A 22,504-nucleotide genomic window follows, 5' to 3' on the forward strand; every position below is an offset into this window, starting at 1 on the left:
CAATTAGTGAGGAAGCTAATGATGATGATCATGAAACTTCTGATCAAGTTACTACCGAACCTCGTAGGTCAACCACAGTAAGGTCCGCACCAGGGTGTTATGGTAATCCTGTTCTAGAGGTCATGTTACTTGACCATGACGAACCTACGAACTACGAGGAAGCGATGATGAGCCCAGATTCCACAAAATGGCTAGAGGCCATGAAATCTGAGATGGGATCCATGTATGAGAACAAAGTATGGACTTTGGTTGACTTGCCCGATGATCGGCAAGCCATAGAGAATAAATGGATCTTCAAGAAGAAGACTGACGCTGACGGTAATATTACTGTCTACAAAGCTCGACTTGTTGTGAAAGGTTTTCCACAAGTTCAAGGAGTTGACTACGATGAGTCCTTCTCACCCGTAGCGATGCTTAAGTTTGTCCGAATCATGTTAGCAATTGTCGTAGTTTATGATTATGCAATTTGGAAAATGGATGTCAAAACTGCATTCCTTAATGGATATCTCAAAGTAGAGTTGTATATGATGCAACCAGAAGGTTTTGTCGATCCTAAAGGTGCTAACAAAGTGTGCAAGCTCCAGCGATCCATTTATGGACTGGTGCAGGCCTCTCAGAGTTGGAATATACACTTTGATAGTGTGATCAAAGCATATGGTTTTACACAGACTTTTGGAGAAGCCTGTATTTACAAGAAAGTGAGTGGGAGCTCCGTAGCATTTCTGATATTATATGTGGATGACATATTATCGACCGGAAATGATACTGAATTTCTGAATAGCATAAAAGGATACTTGAATAAGAATTTTTAAATGAAAGACCTCAGTGAAGCTGCTTATATATTAGGCGTCAAGATCTATAGAGATAGATCAAGACGTTTAATTGGACTTTCACAAAGCACATTGATAACCCACAAGTATAGGGGATCACAACAGTTTTCGAGGGTAGAGTATTCAACCCAAATTTATTGATTCGACACAAGGGGAGCCAAAGAATATTATCAAGTATTTGCAGTTGAGTTGTCAATTCAACCACACCTGGAAACTTAATATCTGCAGCAAGATATTTGGTAGCAAAGTAATATGATAGTAGTGGTAATGGTGGCAAAAAGTAACGGTAGTAAAAGTAATATTTTGGGTTTTATAGTGATGGTAACAGTAGCAACGGAAAAGTAAATAAGCGAAGAACAATATATGGAAAGCTCATAGGCAATGGATCAGTGATGGAGAATTATGTCGGATGCGATCGATCATGTAACAGTCATAACATAGGGTGACACAGAATTAGCTCCAGTTCATCAATGTAATGTAGGTATGTATTCCGAATATAGTCATACGTGCTTATGGAAAAGAACTTGCATGCCATCTTTTGTCCTACCCTCCCGTGGCAGCGGGGTCCTATTGGAAACTAAGGGATATTAAGGCCTCCTTTTAATAGAGTACCGGACCAAAGCATTAACACATAGTGAATTCATGAACTCCTCAAAATACGGTCATCACCGGTAATGATCCTGATTATTGTCACTTTGGGGTTAATGGATCATAACACATAATAGGTGAGTATAGACTTGCAAGATAGGATCATGAACTCTCATATATTGATGAAAACATAATATGTTCATAGCAACATCAATCTCAGAACGTAGTGGATACTAGGGATCAAACCCTAACAAAACTAACTCGATTACATGATAAATCTCATCCAACCCATCACCGTCCAGCAAGCCTACGATGGAATTACTCACGCACGGCGGTGAGCATCATGAAATTGGTGATGGAGGAAGGTTGATGATGACGAAGGCGGCGGATTCCCCTCTCTGGAGCCCCGAACAGACTCCAGATCAGCCCTCTCGAGAGAGTTTAGGGCTTGGTGGCGGCTCCGTATCGTAAAACGCGATGAATCCTTCTCTCCAATTTTTGTCTCCCCGAACACGAATATATGGAATTGGAGTTGAGGTCGATGGAGCGTCAGGGGGACGACAAGGTAGGGGGCCGCGCCTGGGGGGTAGGTGCGCCATCACCGTCGTGGACAGGGTGTGGGCTCCCCTGACGTAGATTCTTCTTCCAATATTTTTTATATATTCCAAAAATAATCTCCGTTGATTCTCAGGTCATTCCGGGTTAGTTCCATTCAAATCATGCAAGTTAGAGTCCAAAACAAGGGCAAAAATGTTTGGAAAAGTAGGTACGACGGAGTATGAACTCCCCCAAGCTTAAACCTTTGCTTGTCCTCAAGCAATTCGGTTGATAAACTGAAAGTGATAAAGAAAAACTTTTACAAACTCTGTTTGCTCTTGTTGTTGTAAATATGTAAAGACAGCATCAAAGTTTTCAGCAAAGATTATGAACTAACCATATTCACAATAACATTTTAGGTCCCATGTTTACTCATATCAATGTCATAAACGTCCTCTGGTAAAAGAAGGTACTTGCCTGAAATATGTTAAACAAAGAGGGAGCAGGCAAGGTAACAGTCTCAAAGTTATTCTTACTAAAAATCAGTCTATAGTTAAGAAACTTCTTATTCTTAACGATAAAATCATGTGCTACCATGCTCTTATAATCTAGAAAAATATTAGGCAGCAACTTTTCCTTTTTCTCATAATGCCTGATGGGTATGTTAAAGTGTGCAGCTAGGCGCGAGGCAAAGATGCCTCCAAGGACAGGGCCCTTAGTACGGTTCAGGTTTAACCGCTTAGCAACAATAGCGCCTAAACTGCAAGTAGTATCTTGAAAAAAGGCATGGCGCAAAATAACAATATCAGGAGCACTAAGGTTCCCACAATTCCCGGGACCAATTAAGCATCTAGTAGCAAATATTAAAAAGTAACATAGAACAGGAAAATGTATACTAGTGATTCTTGCATCGGAAACTTTCCTCGTTTCCCCTACAACAATCATATCAATAAATCCCTCCACATCATCACGATGTGGTTCCTCTATGCTGCCCTCAAAAGGTGTCAAACAAACCCGACAAAAATCACGAAGTGACATCTCCTTGTGCTCATCATATAAATAAAATTCCACCGAAGGCGGTGAGCTCCTAGCATGGAAATGGAAGTTTTGCCAAAAGATATTGGTGAGTAAGAGATACTGTTCGCGTTGGTCGTGGAGGAAGGCGGTGAGGCCTGCATTCTCAGCCAAATAATAAAAATCTTCATGAATCTCGGCTTCTCTCAAGAAATCATCACAAGGCCATTCACACGGCCGAACCTCCGCAGTATGAGGGAGATTATACTTGGGATTCTTGTTCTCTTCACTTTGCTTATCCTTCGAGCTTCGACTCGATGAGCTCCTCAAAAATCTCTTCATCTTTTTCTGAAAATTTCTAAAATTTTTAGTAACTTAAAATAAAAGTGAACCAAACTCAACAAAACTGATAGCAACTACTCCTACAAGTGCCTAGAGGCCATATCATGCATTAAAACTACTTTTGACGACATAAATTTGACATGCAAGATCAAGAACACGGTCACCTAAGCAACAAAAATTTGGAATAAATAAAGCACTAGAAAAAAAACTCATTGGACCATTGGAGGAGTCACATACCAAAGAACAATCCCCTAAAGCAGTTTCGTGAATGGATCTTTGAGCTAGGAGATCGAAAATGGCAGCAAGATGAGCTAGAAATTGTGCTTGAGCTCGTTGGTGATTTTTTTGGGAGGAAGGAGTGTGTGGTGGCTGGAATAAGTGGAGGGGGGCCACCAGGGGCCCACGAGGCAGTAGGCGTGCCCTGAACCCTCGTGGCCAGGTGCTGGCTTCCCCTGATGTGTTCTTAGTGCCAGATATTCTCAAACATTCCAGAAAATCATATTAAATTTTCAGGGCATTTGGAGAACTTCTATTTTCGAGGTATTTTTTGCACGGATAATTCAGAAAACCGACCGAAATTACTATTTTTGCTTTATTTCACATAAATATCAGAAAGTAAAAAGAGGGTACAGAGAGTTGTGTTTTCTAAATTCATCCATCCCATGCTCATAAAAATGAATCCACTAACAAGGTTGATCAAGTCTTGTTAACAAACTCATTCCGAATTGCATGAAACCGGAGAATTTTTGAATAACACTAGGTTACCTCAACGGGGATATGCACGTCCCCAACAATAAGAATATCATATTTTTTCTTGACAGTAGGAAGAGGAAATTCAAAACCTCCAAAAATAATCGATGAAAATTTTCCAATGGAATTGATACTGTGGACTTGAGGTTGTTTCCTCGGGAAGTGTACCGTATGCTCATTACCATTAACGTGAAAAGTGACATTGCCTTTGGTGCAATCAATAATAGCCCCTGCAGTATTCAAGAAGGGTCTTCCAAGAATAATAACATACTATCGTCCTCGGGAATATCAAGAATAACAAAGTCCGTTAAAATAGTAACGTTTTTCGGCGTTCTGGGAACGGGGGTCCCCAGACTTGCCTGCCTGCGGCCTGCGGCGTGGTTCAAAGGGGGCCCCAGCGCAGCCCATCTTCACCAACACAAACCCAAGACCCTCGCGAGGGGCCAAGCCTCGCGGGGCGGACGATGCGGAGCTTCCTCAGGCACGGCCTCGCCAGGCTGGCTCACGAGGAGGCGGAGAGATCAAGGCGGGGTACCTCACGAGGTGCCCGTGACACAAGCCATGACGACCGAGGGCGCCAGGCGGGTGCCAGCCTGCGCAGTGTCCTCCTTTCCTCTTTGGTGCAAAGGGGGCAAGCGCAGCCGCGGAGTAACGAGGCATCAGGCAAAGGTTGCCATTTCGGTGCAACAAGACCAAGACTAGGAGGACTACGAGACGGAGGTCACCGTGGAGCCCAAGACGACGTCATCACCAGAGCTTTGTGCAGGCAAAGACTACTTTTGTCAGGGTAGCTAGTACTAGCTGTCCCCCTTCAAATTAGCCCGCCATTGTTGGCTCCCTTCCCGCTTGATATTTGGGAAGAGGACCAGGGCCTCTATAAATAGGATCAGCCACCCACTAGAGAAAGAAAGAGAGAGAAAGGTGACTGAGCTCCTGCCAGCAGTTCATCGCCCTAGCCAAGAACAGACCCTCGCGAGGCTGTTCTTCCTTATATTGTTCATCATCATCAGCCCAAGAGGCAATCCACCACACCACACACTGGAGTAGGGTATTACACCGCAACGGTGGCCCGAACTAGTATAAACCCTGTGTCTCTTGTGTTGTTCTTGCCATAGTTTAGATCCTTGCAAGGCGGAGGGGTGCAGGTAGGCAGGAGGCGAAATCTCCATGCGCACCCCAGTGTTCGAACCTCAAGGGTCTGCCGGAACCCGAAATCCGACATTTGGCGCGCCAGGTAGGGGTGCGCCGGGATTCGTCTTCCACCGCCCCGTTCTCCTCCGACCATCACGCCCATGTCTGACGCTCGTCGGGCCCGTGCCGAGCGCCGGGCCGCAGTCGCTTCTTGCGTCGCCCAGACGGCCCCTGTCGGTGTGCGTCCTCGCCGTTCCCCGTCACCCGCCGTCAACGCCGCCACCGGCCCGGTGGGGGACGAGCAGCAAGCATCATCCCAGCATCTGTCCGTGCGGCAAGACGGTCGCGCCGCAACTCCCTCGCTCACCCCAGCTGGTTCTTCGTCCCGCGTGCTCCGCGCGCCCATGGAGCCCCGCAACCTCTTCCCTGCCCATCGCGCTGCACCAACACCCCCGGTCGTCGCGGCCCTCTTGGGCGGCTCACAGGCGCCGCCTACACGTCACCATGTCAAGCCGTTCATCCGCCGGGTCAGCGCCACTTCCACGCGGCAGGGGGCTCCCCTGAACCGGGCGGCACCCGAGACCGGCCTGACCTTCAGCTCGGAGGACCACCCCTCCAACTCGGCCTGCTCGGGTGCGCTCCCCATGCTGTGCACCCCCACCATCTGCCAGGTGGCCGTCACCAGAACCCTCATTGATGGCGGCGCGGGCCTCAGCATGCTCTCGGTCGAGGCCTCCAACCTCCTCTGCATACCCCTGGAACGGCTGCAACCCAGCCGGCCCTTCTCAGGCGTTGGGGGCAAGTCGTCCAGCTCCTTGGGATAGATCCGGCTCCCAGTAACCTTCGGCACCTACGACAACTTCCGCACGGAGCTGGTCGACTTCGACATCGCCCCCATCGGCCTCCCCTACAACGCCATCCTCGGCTACCCAGCGCTGGCCTAGTTCATGGCCGCGACGCATCCGGCGCACAACCTCATGAAGATGCCCGGGAGCAGCGGTGTCCTCACTATGCACGGGGACAACAGGGACGTGCTGTCGGTGCTCAAGCTCGCCTTCAAGACGGCGGCGGCGGCACAGCCCACCGACTTGGAGACCCCCGGGCCCAAGGGGGCTGCACCCGCCAAGAAGAAACAGCTGTTCACCCAAGACAAGGCAGAAACCAAGCAGATACCCGTCGATGAGGACGGGTCCACCAACGCCACTATCACCATAGGCGCCCACCTCAAACCCGAGCAGGAGAAGGCCCTGGTCGGGTTCCTGCGCGCGAACAGGAAGGTATTCGCTTGGGAGCCTGACTAGTTGGCAGGGGTCCCTAGGAGTGTAATCGAGCATCACCTCAACGTGTGCCCCAACGTGCGCCCTGTGAAGCAAAAGGCCAGGCGGCAGTCCATAGAAAAGCAGACCTTCATCGTCCAAGAGACCCGCAAATTAGAAGCCGCTGGGGTCATTCGCGAGGTCCGATACCTGGATTGGTTGGCCAACCCTATCGTTGTGCCAAAGAAGGGAGGGAAGGAGCGCATGTGTGTCGACTTCACCAACCTCAACAAAGCATGCCCGCAAGATGTGTTCCTGCTCCCCCGCATCGACCAGATCGTCGATTCCACTGCGGAATGCGACCTGTTATGCTTGTTGGATGCCTTCTCTGGGTATCACCAGATCAAGATGGCGGTAGAAGTTGTCGAGAAGACAGCCTTCTTAACCCCGTGTGGGGTGTACTACTACACATGCATGCCATTCGGGCTGCGTAACACAGGGGCGACCTTCCAGCGGCTGATGCACATCACCTTGGGCCCGCAGCTCGGGAAGAATGTTGAAGCTTACGTCGATGACATTGTGTAAAGTCTCGGGAGGCCAGGACCTAGATACAAGACTTGGAGGAAACCTTCGCGAGCCTCAACGCAGTGAACGTACGGCTCAACCTGGAGAAGTGTGTGTTCGGAGTCCCCTCAGGCAAGCTCTTGGGTTTCCTCTTATCCCACCGAGGCATCGAGGCTAACCCGAAGAAGGTCAAGGCGGTGGAAGACATGAGCCCGTCAAAGACCCTCAGAGAAATGCAGAAGCTCATGGGGCACGTGACCGCGCTAGGGCACTTCATCTCCAAGTTAGGGGAATGAGCACTGCCCTTCTTCCAGCTAATGAAGAAAAAGGGGCCCTTCGAGTGTACTGAAGAGGCCGACAAGGCGTTCAAGGATCTCAAGAGATACCTGACCAGCCCACCGGTCATGGTGGCTCCGCGCCCTCAAGAGCCCCTGGTGCTTTACCTCGCCGCCACTCCGTACTCCGCCAGCGCAGCCTTGGTGGCTGTCAGAGAGGAGCGCCGAATCAAAACCGCGGCAGCAGCCCGGGACAAGGCAGAACAGGGACAAGGAAGGCCTACAAAAACTGCCACCGCGGCTGAGGAGGATCAGCCGCTGTAGAGGAGCGCACCGGAGGCGGAAGAGGCCCCTCTTCCAGATGGCCAGTCTCAGGAGGCCTCATTACCTCAAGAGGCGCCATGGTCTCCGAAGGGAGCCACCAGCACTGACACACTCCACCTCGTCGAGCACCCAGTGTACTTAATCAGCACGGTGTTGCGGGATGCAAGGGCACGGTACCCCATGCCTCAAAAACTCCTCCTCGCGCTACTGGTGGCCTCACACAAGCTGCGGCACTATTTTTAGGGTCATCCCATCAAGGTCGTCTCGTCATACCCCCTGGAGAGAGTGCTCAGGAGCCCTAATTCAGCTGGAAGGGTCGCTGAGTGGAACATAGAACTACAAGTGTTTCAGCTCGAATTCAGCATGACCAGAGTCATCAAGGGAGCAGCATTGGCAGATTTTGTGGCAGAATGGATGGAGGCGCCAGGCCTCAAGGCCGACGAGGATCGGCCCCTGTCCCCGGGAAGCGAGGCGCCAGAAGGCTGGGTCATGTACTTCGATGGGGCGTTCTCCAGGCATGGCGCTGGGGCTGGGGCGGTGCTTATATCGCCCACTCAGGACAAGCTCTATTATGCCGTGCAGCTCTGTTTCCAGCAAGGTGAAAAGGTCTCCAACAACATAGCGGAGTATGAAGGTTTAATAGCGGGCTTGAAGGCCGCGGCTGCCCTGGGGGTGAAACGCCTCACCATCAAGGGCGATTCGCAGCTCCTTGTCAATTTCTCCAACAAGGTGTACGAGCCGAAGGATGAGCACATGGAAGCCTACCTAGCGGAGGTCCGCAGGATGGAGAAGCAGTTCTAGGGGTTGGAGTTGCAGCATGTGCCCCGTGGCACCAATCAGGAGGCCGACGACATCACCAAACCGGCGTCCAGGCGGTTACCTCAGGAGCCTGGCGTTTTCGAGGAACGACTCTTCAAGCCGTCAGCCCTGCCGTCATTATCGAACACGGCTCAGCCCCGGGAGGAGCTCCCCCAGCCACCTGCCTCAGGGGCTCCGGCCTGTGGCCCGGCCTCAGGAGCACGCCTGCTCCTGACGGTGGAACCTCAGGAGGGATATTGGATCGCGGAGCTCTGGAGTTACCTAACGCAAGGGACCCTGCCGGAGAAGGAGGAGGAAGCGGAGCGAGTGGCACGCCAGGCCACTGCATACTGCATCAAGGATGGAGAGCTCTACTGGAAGCGGCCAAACGATGTATCCCTGCGCTGCATCTCCAGGGAGCAAGGGAAGGAGCTGCTGGAAGATATACACGGCGGAGACTGTGGACATCATTCATCATCACGGACCCTCATCAGCAAGGCATTCCGCAGTGGGTTTTATTGGCCCACCGCGCTCAATGACGCCGTCGAACTAGTGAAAGCTTGTGAGGCCTGCCAGTTCCACGCCAAGCAGATCTATCAGCTGGCAGGAGGCTTGCAGAGTATACCCCTTTCGTGGCCATTCGTAGTCTGGGGGCTGGACATCTTGGGCCCGTTTCCTCGGGCGCCCGGGGGCTACCGCTACCTCTACGTCACCATGGACAAGTTCACCAAGTGGGCTGAAGTAGAGGCTGTCCGCACCATTCCGGCGGGTTTCGCGGTCAAGTTCATCAAGGGCATCGTGAGCCGGTTCGGGGTGCCGAATCGCATCATCACGGACAACGGTTCGCAGTTCACCAGTAACCTCTTCAAAACATACTGTGCTAACCTTGGAACGCAGATATGCTACGCTTCGGTGGCGCACCCCCGAAGCAACGGCCAGGCCGAGCGAGCCAATGCGGAGGTCCTGAGGGGCCTAAAGACCAGGACGTTCAAGAAGAAGCTGGAGGCCTGCGGCAGAGGTTGGTACGACGAGCTTCAGTCCATGTTGTGGTCCATCCACACAACCGCGACCAAGCCGACTGGAGAGACCCCGTTCTTCCTGGTCTATGGAGCCGAAGCGGTCATCCCTCACGATGTCAGACGTCGCTCCACGCGGGTCCTGGCGTTCGACAAGGCGCAGCAGGATGCCATGCAGGGGATGGACCTCGTGCTGGGGGAGGAACGTCGCCGAGAAGCCGCACTACGAGCGCGAGGTACCAACAAGCACTACGGCGATATCACTGCCGCAACATCCGCCCCAGAACTCTCGAGGTAGGATACCTCGTGCTCAGGCGGGTTCTCTCCAGGGAGGGGCTACACAAGCTCTCTCCCATGTGGGAGGGCCCGTTCAAAGTTGTTCATGTTTCCAGGCCCGGCTCCGCGCGCTTGGAGACTCAGGAGGGGGTGCCAGTCCAGAATGCATGGAACATCCAGCACCTCCGGAGGCTCTACCCCTAAAAAGGCCCAGAGCCTGTGAAGAAGGCGAACGCCTGTGAAGCTATCGCGTTTTGGAAAAGGCCCAGAGCCTGTGAAGAAGGCGAACGCCTGTGAAGCTATCGCATTTTGGAAAAGGCCCAGAGCCTGTGAAGAAGGCGAACGCCTGTGAAGCTATCGCGTTTTGGGAAAGGCCCAGAGCCTGTGAAGAAGGCGAACGCCTGTGAAGCTATCACGTTTTGGAAAAGGCCCAGAGCCTGTGAAGAAGGCGAACGCCTGTAAAGCTATCGCGTTTTGGAAAAGGCCCAGAGCCTATGAAGAAGGCGAACGCCTGTGAAGCTATCACGTTTTGGAAAAGGCCCGGAGCCTGTGAAGAAGGCCAACGCCTGTGAAGCTCGCCGCCCGTGACACTCTCACATAATAATGAGTTGGGGCTGTACACGCCCCGGAGTCTCAGGAGCGCCGGCCTCAGGCCCTGGGGCTCCCTGCCACGCCCAGTGGCAGCACTTAGCTCCGCGCTAGTGAGAAGACGTCGAAGACTAGATTAGGTGCCGGACGCGGCTTTTCATTTGCTTTCCGTAGTTGGCTTGTTCCTTCTCATTCGAAGTTTTATTGAAGTTGTTGCCGTCTTTGGCTTGTGATTCTTCGACTTTTCACTCTCCTGCCTCGATTTCTCTTGTGCAAGGCCTTGCGAGGGGGGCAGCTGAGCGCCCTCGCGAGTGTTCCTATCCTAGTCATTCAAAGAGTTCGCAACCTGGGCCCATTACAGGAGCACCCGTCCAGTCCGTGCCCCACGGGCACCGCGACACAAACAAAGGGCCTGGGTCGGTCGCCCCCCACGGCCGGGGTCGGGAACTATCCACGCTTGGGCACATAGCCGGAAGGTACGATAACGAAAGCAAAATGATGATTAACAGCAATAACCCAAACACGCCCCCGCGGGGCTCCACACTACTGTCTTTGTTATGCAGGAAAAAGGAAAAGAAAGAACAAATCTGGTGCAGCTCGCCTCACACCGGCCCGCAGGGAAGGCCCGAGCTGCCTCCGGAGCTCAGGCGGACTCCCTCTCGCGCTTCACCAGGGTGCGACGGCGGGCGGACACGTTGCCACCGCCCAAGCAGATACGACGGCGTGGAGGCTGACCGCGGCCACCGCTAGAAGAGTCGCCGCCCGATGAAGAACCGGAGAAGCTTGAGGAACCCTGAGCGCCGCCAGCCGCGCGTGCGCTGCCCTCTCCATCATCGCCGGAGCTGGGTACCCAGCCACGGTCGTCACCCTCGGGGCAACACCCCGCGCGGCAACCATCTTCCCCAAACACCCTCACGTAGAGGGTGGCATCGCCGTCGAACTTGAAGTGCAGGGTGCACCAATGGCAAACGTCTGCCAACCGCGGGCCAGGGACAGGCTCCTGGCCGCGGAGACCTCCAGTGAGACCCATGAGGCCCGGCAGCAGCAGCCGTCGGCCTGGAGCCAGAGGCCGCCCGGGGCACCGGCCGGGAGCTCGCCAAGGAGGAAGCGAGGAAGTGGAAGCCGGGTGCTAGTCGGCTCCGCCGACCACACGACGAACTCCGGCAGCACTTCAGCAGCGTGAAAGCGCGGCCTAGGGGGATGCACAGCCGGAGCGCGCCCCCCCAGCCACAGCAATCCGCCCGTCGCTGTGCTGAAGATCGCCTCCACGACCGCGGGGAGCCACCATGGTGGCCACAGGATGTTTGCGAGGGCACCCTCGGCCGCGCTTGGGCGGGGGAGAGGCGGGCTCAACCTGGCGAGCCTTCCCCTTCTCTGCGGCCGAGAACCTCCTCGACGGGGCCATGAAGAAAAAGGAGAAGCAAGGGGGATGAACCGAAAGGGCGCGCGCCGGTCCGTGCTTATAGCTGGCGATGGCCAACCAATGGCCCCCACGATCGCAGGTAATTATGACCCACTTTGCATGCAGGGACTTGTCCAATCTGTGCAGTTGCCGAGGTGCCATGGGGAAGTGGAGACGCCCACGTCCCATCAACCGCCACGCGGCGCCCAAGGCCGCAGGCTGTTAGGGCCCGCGGCGCTTCGTTCTTGCCCTTCCGCCTCCCTACACGGCCAAGCCCGGGCACGCCTTGGGCCCGGGGGCTACTGTCGGCGTTCTGGGAACGGGGGTCCCCAGACTTGCCTGCCTGCGGCCTGCGGCATGGCTCAAAGGGGGGCCCAGCGCGGCCCATCTTCACCAACACAAACCCAAGACCCTCGTGAGGGGCCAAGCCTCGCGGGGCGGATGATGCAGAGCTTCCTCAGGCACGGCCTCGTCAGGCTGGCTCACAAGGAGGCGGAGAGATCAAGGCGGGGTACCTCACAAGGTGCCCGTGACGCAAGCCATGACGACCGAGGGCGCCAGGCGGGTGCCAGCCCGCGCAGTGTCCTCCTTTCCTCTTTGGTGCAAAGGGGGCAAGCGCAGCCGTGGAGTACCGAGGCATCAGGCAAAGGTTGCCATTTCGGTGCAACGAGACCAAGACTAGGAGGACTACGAGACAGAGGTCACCGTGGAGCCCAAGACGACGTCATCACCAGAGCTTTGCGCAGGCAAAGACTACTTTTGTCAGGGTAGCTAGTACTAGCTGTCCCCCTTCAAATTAGCCCGCCATTGTTGGCTCCCTTCCTGCTCAATATTTGGGAAGAGGACCAGGGCCTCTATAAATAGGATCAGCCACCCGCTAGAGAAAGAAAGAGAGAGAAAGGTGACTGAGCTCCTGCCAGCAGTTCATCGCCCCAGCCAAGAACATACCCTCGTGAGGCTGTTCTTCCTTATATTGTTCATCATCGTCAGCCCAAGAGGCAATCCACCACACCACACACTGGAGTAGGGTATTACACCACAACGCTGGCCCAAACCAGTATAAACCCTGTGTCTCTTGTGTTGTTCTTGCCATAGTTTAGATCCTTGCAAGGTGGAGGGGTGCAGGTAGGCAGGAGGCGAAATCTCCGCGCGCACCCCAATGTTCGGACCTCAAGGGTCTGCCGGAACCCGAAATCCAACAATGTTTGCAACCACAATAGGCACATCCTCACAAATACCGATACGTATAGCAGTTGATTTATCACCCATTTGTAAAGATATTTCAGTACGTGTCAACTTATTAAAATCAAGTCTACGGTATAAAGAGAGAGGCATAACACTAACACCGGCTCCAAGATCACATAAAGCAGTTTTAACATAGTTTCTTTTAATGGAGCATGGTATAGTTGGTACTCCGGGGTCTCCAAGTTTCTTTGGTATTCCACCCTTAAAAGTATAATTAGCAAGCATGGTGGAAATTCAGCTTCCAAAAACTTTCTTTTATTAGTAACAATTTCCTCCATATATTTAGCATAAGGATTCATTTTAAGCATATCAGTCAAACACATACGCAAAAAGATAGGTCTAATCATTTCAGCAAAGCGCTCAAAATCCTCATCATCCTTTTTCTTGGATGGTTTAGGAGGAAAGGGCATGGGTTTCTGAACCCATGGTTCTCTTTCTTTACCGTGCTTCCTAGGAACAAAGTCTCTCTTATCATAACGTTGATTCTTTGATTGTGGGTTATCAAGATCAACATCAGGTTCAATCTCTACATCATTATCATTACTAGCTTGAGCATCAACATGAACATCATCATTAACATTATCACTAGGTTCATGTTCATTACCGGATTGTGTTTCAGCATCAGAAATAGAAATATTATTGGGATTCTCAGGTGTGTCAATAACAGGTTCACTAGAAGCATGCAAAGTCCTATCATTTTTCTTTCTCTTCCTTTTAGAAGGACTAGGTGCATCTATAGTAGTTCTCCGAGAATCTTGCTCAATTCTCTTAGGGTGGCCCTTAGGATACAAAGGCTCCTGAGTCATTTTACCACCTCTAGTCATAACTCTAATAGCACTATCATTCTTATTGTTTAATTCATTGAGCAAATCATTCTGAGCTTTAAGTACTTGTTCTACTTGAGTGGTAACCATAGAAGCATGTTTACTAATAAGTTTAAGTTCACCTTTAACACTAGCCATATAGTCACTCAAGTGTTCACTCATATAAGCATTATGTTTCAATTGTCTACCAACATAAGCATTGAAGTTTTCTTGTTTAACAATAAAATTATAAAACTCATCTAAGCATTGGCTAGAAAACTTAATAGGCAGGATTTCAGGTTTATCATATCTATAAAGAGAATTTACCTTTACCACCTGTGTCGGGTTATAAAGACCATGTATTTCTTCAATAGGTGGTAAATTAAGACCATGTATTTCTTCAATAGGTGGTAAATTAAGACCATGTATTTCTTCAACAGGCGGTAAATTCTTAACATCCTCAGCTTTAATACCTTTTTCTTTCATAGATTTCTTTGCCTCTTGCATATTGTCGGTGGAAACGACACCTATTTGGTCACTGGGATCCCTTCTATGGTTGGCGAGGGCGAGGTTGTGCAAAGAGTGGGTCTGACAGGAAGCACACAGATCATTTACCCAGGTTCGGGCCACGAAGATGCGTAATACCCTAGTCCTGCTTTGGTGGATGTATTTGAGTGTTCTTGTGTTCTTGAGCTAGCTACGGGGTGCAACTTGCCCAAAAGAGCCGAATCCCTCTCCTAGTCGCCTCAGGCCTCCTTTTATAGGAACAAGGGGTTGCCACAGTGGCACACAGGAGGTGGAAAGGTCTACAGTCGATAAGCCTATCCTCTGGGACCGTGGACAAACGCATTTAATGCACTGCCGACGTGCCCCCCTGCTTTATCGGGGATGCCAGGGAAGCACGTCCCAACCGTCGCCGCCTCGCTTGGCCTCGACATGCGTCTGAGCTGATGAGGCATCGCGGCGCCACGTTGGCTGGCTGCTGAGCTGGCGCGGTGGTGTAGCCTTCATGAAGGGTCACATGCTGCCACGCATGTGCTTGTTGAGTCGGTGTAGAGGCCGCCTGTCGCCACGCAGCTGCTTGGGACGGTGGTGGAGCCTTGGCTGGCGCGGGCCTGGCAGTGGCCTTGCTGATGCCCTCGGCAAGGGTCTTGCCGGGGGCCCGGCAAGGGTCTTGCCGTGGCGTTGCAGTCGTCCCTGGCAAGGGTCTTGCAAGGGGTCTTGTGGATTTCCTCGGCTAGGATCCCGCCGAGGGTCGCCGTCTTCTGGTCGTCATCTAATCTCACATGTTTATGATCTTGACAAAGATTTGCATGCCACCATAGAGGCGCCTCCCGAGCCTTGGTTCCAATGTAGTTGGTTGGGTTGGAGCCAATGGGCTCAAGGGTGGCTCACTCCACTGGCATCAGGCAAGTTGCACCGGCAAGGCGCTGCGGAGGCTGCCTCGGCAAGGATCATGCCGAGGGACTCCACCTCGCCCTCTTTCTCTCCCACACTTCTGGTCTTGGCATTGCCTTGGTTGCCTCGTGTTTCGGCTTCTCTCCGGCTTCCCTCCTCTGCCTACTAAGTTTGGCCATGGCACGTGGCTCTGACTGCCTGTGCACAAGTAATGGGGTGAAAAGACGAGCCCCTACTTTTGTACACCGACAGGAGGCCCCGGTCCTAGGCCACACATAAGCGCGCCGCGTTGTTGGACAAGGCCCAGAATGATGCGCGGGCAGGGTGGGGCGGATTTTACCGCAGTAAATTCTCGTCCGCTGCGCTTCCCCACGACCTGCGTTGAACGCGCGACGTGGAGGGTCGTGTGTGATGTGGGGGTCATGCGTGGGGCGGTTTCCGCACGCATGTGTCACATCATGGTAAAAGAGGCAGCTCACGCCTTCCCCATAAAAAGAGGGAGGCGCGACTCATTTACTTGGGCGGACTCGGGTCGTGGTCTTCAAGGCGTCAGTCCCCCATGATCACGGGGTGGGGAACGGTCGCCTTACATGTCCCCTCAATTCTGCTTGCTCGCCACATGTCCCCTATGCAGGTGGCAGGCGGTGGAGGTGGGAAACCGGGCCATCGCTGATTGGGGCAGTGGGTCGGTCCTGATTCCCTGCTCCTCTGGTGGCTGGATTGGTTGAGTGGGGCGACCGAGCCTCGACCTCGCCCCTTTATAAGGAGGGGGAGGGGGATGTCATCCCACATTCTCTCAGCATCCATCCTCTTCCACCTCCGCTCCTTTCTTCCACCCGCCATGGCGAGAGGGGGTGCTGGCCCTTCGAAGGTGGCGGCGAGGGTCGCTGCTCGACAATGCGTCCCTCCTTCCCAAGAGCTCATGGCGGCTGAGCCGGCCACGAGAGGTAGGGGGAGAGGGCGAGGCCGAGGTTGCCGTGGCACTCGGGGGAGAGGGGGACGGGGCGCTGCATCAGCCTCGCCTCCGCCAGCGATGCCTCTCCCGATGGAGGGCCACGTCGGGGACCAGCCCCGCGAGTTCTTCATCAGGCTGTGCCGGCCACCGCGTCGCCGTCTCCGTATCCCTACCCCATTTTCTCAGGAAATGGAGCTCGATCCACTCCCAATCCTCAGGTTGCACATGAGGGGCTGCGGGAACAGCGGCATGCGGTTCGACCTCGACTTCCCCGCTCCTCACATCATGTACCTCCGTCGCGGATGGAAAATGTTCACTCGCATCCATAGCCTGACGGCGGGGCATGTCCTTTACTTCAAGTTAAAGGAGGGTGGCTTGCTCTCCGTCAAGGTCTTTGGAGATCTTGGAACTCGCCTAAAGTGTTGCGTGAAGAGCTCCTCCGACGATGAAGATTCCTCTTCAAGTGGGAGTGATGAGGAGGGTAGCGACAACGACGACGAGACCGTCGAGCCGGGTCACGTCGACCTCATCTCCAACTGACCACGTCGCCCCGGCCTACGTCATGCGGCCTGCCGAGGGCCTTCCTCGTCAAGCTCTCCATCGGGGCGCTCCCCGTCGTCTCCTTGGGCGGCCGGCGTAGGAGGGCCGGAGAAGGCGAAGAAAGCGGGTGCGGTCGTCAAGTCGGAGTACGCGGGCACCGACGCCTTCGTCGCATATTGCCGGCCTGCTGCCTCATCTTCCAGCTCCCCTCCCGGCACCTGGACGTTCTCTTGGTGCCTTTTGCTCCTCGCACCTCACCTAGGCGCTCTTTCTGCCCTCTTGCTATCTTGTTCCACCTCCTGAGGAGAGGGACAAGAAAGGGATTAGGGGTATCTTATCTCTATTTAGTTTGTAAACCTGCGGGCACTTGTTAATTTTTAGACTTGTAATCCCCTTGCTCATGTTTTTAATTCCATATGAACTGTACCTGTATGAGATGTTTTAAATGAAAAAGGGGGCTTGCTGGGTTCTCTATGCGTGAGCGAGGCCCATGCCAAGGAAAGAATCCTTATTATTTTTAAGATAAACATTGTCGCCCGGCAACAGGCCTTGTCGTTCCCTGACTTCAGTCGACCATTCTCATGATTTTGGTAGAGACATGGGCGAAGTAGAGTTAGGCCCTTCGTTTATTTCCTTTCCACCATGTGTATGACCCGGTTCTGTCCCAGGGACTTGGGTACAAGAAAAAGGGGGAGCATGGTGGTCTTGGAGCAAAACAAGATTTCATTTGTCCCAGTTCTATACGGAAATGCACAACAGGGGATGAAGGACTTATCTGAATCCGCAGCCCCCGGCAACTTTGGCTTGCCGTGGTTAGATCCTTGTGTCTTCAGCCCCTGGCAGTCTTGGCTTGCCGGGGATGGAGCGTCGGTTCGTTTTCTTTCTCCCAAGTCGCTCAGCAGAAGTGTCCACGTGCCTTGCGAACCAAAGAAGACAGAAAGACGCATACTCGACCTCTAGGCTAGGGGTTAGTCGCCGCTATGCACTATCAACCCTAACCGAGGGAGAGACTTAACCTAGCATGCATGCCAAAACTTAGGGCGCCAGCCCTTCATTTATTTATGCTCAGGGTCTGCGCCTGGCTTTGTACAGAGGGTTACATGCCTTGCAGGCAAGGCTTGTACAAAAGGTGGGTTGTCGGGGGCCCCGTCAACTGCGCCTTATGGGTAAAACTTGCGAAGATGTTCAATGTTCCAGGAGTTGCTCATTGGAATAGCATCTTCGGTCTCCAGGCGGACTGCGCTAGGCCTGGTGACTCGTATTACCGGATAAGGGCCTTCCCACTTCGGCATCAACTTGTTGGAATTCTTGGCCGACTGAACACGCCGAAGAACAAGGTCGCCTTCCTCAAAGCTCCGGGCATGAACCTTGTGGCTATGGTAGCGGCGCAAGGCTTCCTAGTAGCGTGCTTCTCTCACAGCCGCCCGAAGACAATCTTCTCAAGAAGCGTTGCGTCATCTTGCTGCAATTGCTCTTGCCCAAGCTCGTCGTAAGCGAGCACTCGAGGTGACCCGTATATGAGTTCCATGGGGAGAACTGCTTCTGCCCCGTATACTAGGGCAAAGGGTGTCTGGCCGGTGGCTCGATTTGGCATCATTCTGATCGACCAAAGAACCGCCGAAAACTCATTAATCCAGCGCTTTCCTCTCTTGTGCAGCCTGTCAAAAGTCTTTGTCCTCAGGCCTCGCAACACTTCAGCATTTGCCCTCTCCGCCTGGCCGTTGCTCCGTGGGTGTGCCACGGAAGCGAAACAGACCCTGCTTTTGAGGTCTTGGGTGTATTGCATGAAGGTGTGGCTTGTGAACTACGTGCCATTGTCGGTGATGACCCTATTTGGCACACCAAAATGGCACACTAGCCCCTTGAAGAACTTGACGGCTGTCTGTGCTGTCACCTTCCTCACTGCTTCCACCTCCGGCCATTTTGTGAACTAGTCGATCGCAACATACAAGTACTCAAAGCCCCCGACAGCGCGGGGGAAAGGGCCCAGGATGTCGAGCCCCAAGACCGAGAATGGCCAGGAAAGATGAATTGTTTGAAGGGCTTGAGCTGGTTGATGAAGCTTCTTTGAATGGAACTGACACGCTTCACACTTGGTTACTAGTGCCGTTGCATCCTGGAGGGCAGTGGTCCAGAAGAACCCCTGCCAGAATGCCTTGCTGGAAAGGGCCCTCGACCCTATGTTGGAGCCACATATGCCTCCGTGTATCTCCGCCAACAGTTCTAGTCCTTCCTCCTGGGGAATGCACTTTAATTTCATGCCATTCAGTCTCTTCCGGTACAGTACGCCATCGACGAACTGATACATGGCAGACCGACGAGCTACTTTCTCCGCTTCTTCTTGCTCCTCAGGAAGCTCCCCTGTTTGGAGGAATCGGACGGTATGTTGTGCCCATGCTGGAGCCTGGGGTTCGACGACAAGAACCAAAGGCATTTCTTCTGCCATGGGAGCGGCCGTCTCTACGGCCATGGCTTGACGGCCCGCCGGAATCAGTCGCTCCTCGGCAGGTTCAAAATCCGCGGCAACACCCTTGTCGGTGGCCCCTGGGGGCTCAATGGGAAAGTACTTGCCGGGGCCTGATTTCCTATGTTTGTTCTGCTACGTTGATGGTTCGACGGATGGTTGAGTCAACCGAAGCAAAAAAGTACCTGGTTCCACAGGTAGCTTGAATGCAGCGCGCTTTGACAGGTAATCAGCGATGTTGTTCTCCGCTCGGGGAACGTGCTCCGCTTGTATACCATCAAAGCACTCCTCCAGCTTCCTCACGTCATCTACGTAGGCCTCCATCAATGGGCTCTGATAATCTTTGTTAACTTGTCTGACGACAAGCTGTGAATCACCCCTGATGATGAGCTTCTTGACCCTGAGGTCCGCTGCGATCCTGAGGCCGGCAAGCAACCCCTCGTACCCGGCAGTGTTGTTGGTGGACATCTCCCTGGGCAAGTGCATCTGGATTACATACTCGAGGTGCTGTCCGATTGGTGCGACGAGCAGCACACCAGCACCGGCACCTTGCAGCGAGAAAGCCCCATCAAAGTACATGATCTAGTTGTGACTTGCTTCCTTGCCGGGGAGGGTGGTCTCCTGGATTTCCTCATCAGGCATTGAGGTCCATTCTGCAATGGACTCTGCTCTGGATTGTCGAAGTACTTTCAAACTTCAAACAAAAGATTGAAAGCTCCAAGGCCCACTCCACAATCCTTCCGGTTGCGTCTGGGTTGTGTAGTATCCGTTGTAACGGGAGGCGGGTGACGACGGTGATTTCGTGTGCTTGGAAGTAGTGACGCAGCTTCCTCGAGGCCATAAGGAGGCCGAAGAGCAATTTCTGCACACCAGAGTACCTTGACCTAGCCCCTTGCAGGAGGGAGCTGACAAAGTAAACCGGGTGCTGCATCATCTTCTTCTTCTGCACCACCTCATTTGATTCCATGGGGCCTGTCCTGATGGTGTCAGGCTTCGCCGGGGGCCTTGCCTTGCCGGCATCGGGCCCTGCAGGGGAACTCTCGCTTGCCATCCGCTAGTCCCGCCATTGGCACTGCCTCTTTACTGACCTCCCTCTGCACCACTAGCGTAACACTGACCACTTGATTCGTCGCCGCCAGATACAACATCAACGACTCTTGTGGTTTAGGCGCAACCAGTATTGGTGTAGAGGAAAGGTATTTCTTCAGATCCCGCAATGCTGCCTCGGCCTCTGGGGTCCACTCCATTGGGCCCGCCTTCTTCAAGATATTGAAAAAGGGAAGGGCACGCTCAGCGGACTTGGAGATGAATCTGCTCATGGCGGCAACGCAGCCAGTGAGCCGATGCACATCCTTTATCCGCTTGGGTGCCTCAATCTGCTCAATAGCCCTGATCTTGTCCGAGTTTTCCTCGATCCCAGGCTGTGACACAAAGAACCCGAGAAGTTTGCCGGACGGAACACCGAAGACACACTTCTCAGGGTTCAGCTTGAGGTTGATCTTGCATAGGTTGGCAAACATCCCTTCTAAGTCTTGTACAAGGGTTGCCTCATCCTAGGTTTTGACCACTATGTCATCCATATAAGCTTCCATATTTGTATGTAGCTAGGGCTCAAAACCAATTTGGACCGCCCTTGCCAATGTCCAGCCAGCACTCTTCAACCCGAAAGGCATCCGTAAAAAGCAATACGTACCACATGGGGTGATGAATGCTGTCTTCTTTTCGTCTTCCTTTGCCATGAAGATCTGGTGGTAGCCCGAGTAAGCGTTGAGGAATGATAACAGATCACACCCGGCCGTGGAGTCAACAATCTGGTCAATGCGCAGCAATGGGAAGGGGTCCTTAGGACAAGCCTTATTGATATCTGTGTAATCAATACACAGCTTCCACTTCTCGTTCGCCTTGCGCACCACCACCGGATTGGCCAACCACTTTGTATGGAGCACTCCTCTCACCAAGCCTGCCGCTTCCAACTTCCTGATCTCCTCTGTGATGAATTCCTGCTATTCCAAAGCTTGCTTCCTGACCTTCTGCCTGACGGGTTGCGCATGGGGACAGACAGCAAGATGGTGCTCAATCACTTCCCTGGGTACACCGGGGATGTCGGATGCTTGCCATCCAAACACATCGACATTCGCCCGTAGGAAAGTGACAAGCGTGCTTTCCTATTTGCTGTCAAGGGTGGAGCTTATAATGAAAGCCCCTCCCGTGCCATCCTCCTTGATGGACACCCTCTTGGTCTCCGGTGGTGTTGCTATGGATTTCTTGCTCTTGCCGGTGGAGCTCTTTGGCACGTCCTCGATGGTAGCACAACACTCCGAAGAAGCGTGCTTGCCGGAGTGGGTGTGAGGGGTCTTGTTGGTATTCTTCTTCCCTCCCGGGGATTCAGTGGCAGGAGCAAGTGCCTTGGCGGCAGCTGCTGCAACTGCTTCTCTGTAGAGTTGGTTAGCACAGATCGGCATGTCCTTCTTGTCGGAGGGGACGATGATGATGGTCATCGGCCTAGGCATCTTTAGCGTGTTGTAGGCATAGTGTGCCGCCGCCATGAACTTGGCTAGTGCTAGGCAGCCGAGGATCCCGTTGTGGGGCAAGGGGATCTCGGCTAAATCAAAGACAATCCTCTCCGTCCTGTAGTTCAACTCGCCTCCAAACGTCACAGGCAATGTGACCTTCCCCTTCGGTTGGCTCCTTCCCGGGTTGACCCCTTGAAACGTGCCCGTTTTCTCGAGGTCTCCATCAGGAATTTGCAGCCTTTTGATCACAACGGGTGAGATCAAGTTCAGACAGGCCCCGCCGTCAACCAACATCTTGTTCACCTTGAGGTTGCGTATCGTTGGTGAAACCAACAACGGCGAACACCCGACCGTAGTTGTGCGGTCAGGGTGGTCCTCAACGTCAAAGATGAGGGGCGTGCTGGACCACTTCAGTGGCTTCTGAGCGTCGAACGAGGGCTCTACTGTTGTGATCTCACACGCCCACTGTTTGAGCTGGCGGTGAGAAGTATGCAGCGAGGCGCCACCATCGACGCACATGTCCTCCATAGCCTTCTAGAACTCATGCTCGCCAGACTCATCGTCCTCGTCATGATCATCGTCTTCCTGCTTCTTGTCGCTGCCCCGAGCGGGCCTCTCTTGCTGGTTATCCTTGCCGGGGCGACCTCCTTGGCCGCCACGCTTCTTGCCGGATCCTTCAGCGCCATCTTGGCCCTTCTCCTTGTCCCGCCTCTCATACTCGGCCTTTTGCTTTTCAACAAGCAGCTCGACTTGTCGGCAGTTCTGGAGGTCGTGTCCTTTGGTGCGATGGATCTTGCAGTACAGCTTGTCGGAGCCCCCTGGCTTGTCGGCAGCCGCCAAGCCCCGGCAAGCGGCACACCCGGCAATCTCCTTACCGGGGTCGTCTGCCTTGGCC

This window comes from Triticum aestivum, chromosome 1A (genome assembly GCF_018294505.1).
Source record: "Triticum aestivum cultivar Chinese Spring chromosome 1A, IWGSC CS RefSeq v2.1, whole genome shotgun sequence".
NCBI lineage: Eukaryota > Viridiplantae > Streptophyta > Magnoliopsida > Poales > Poaceae > Triticum > Triticum aestivum.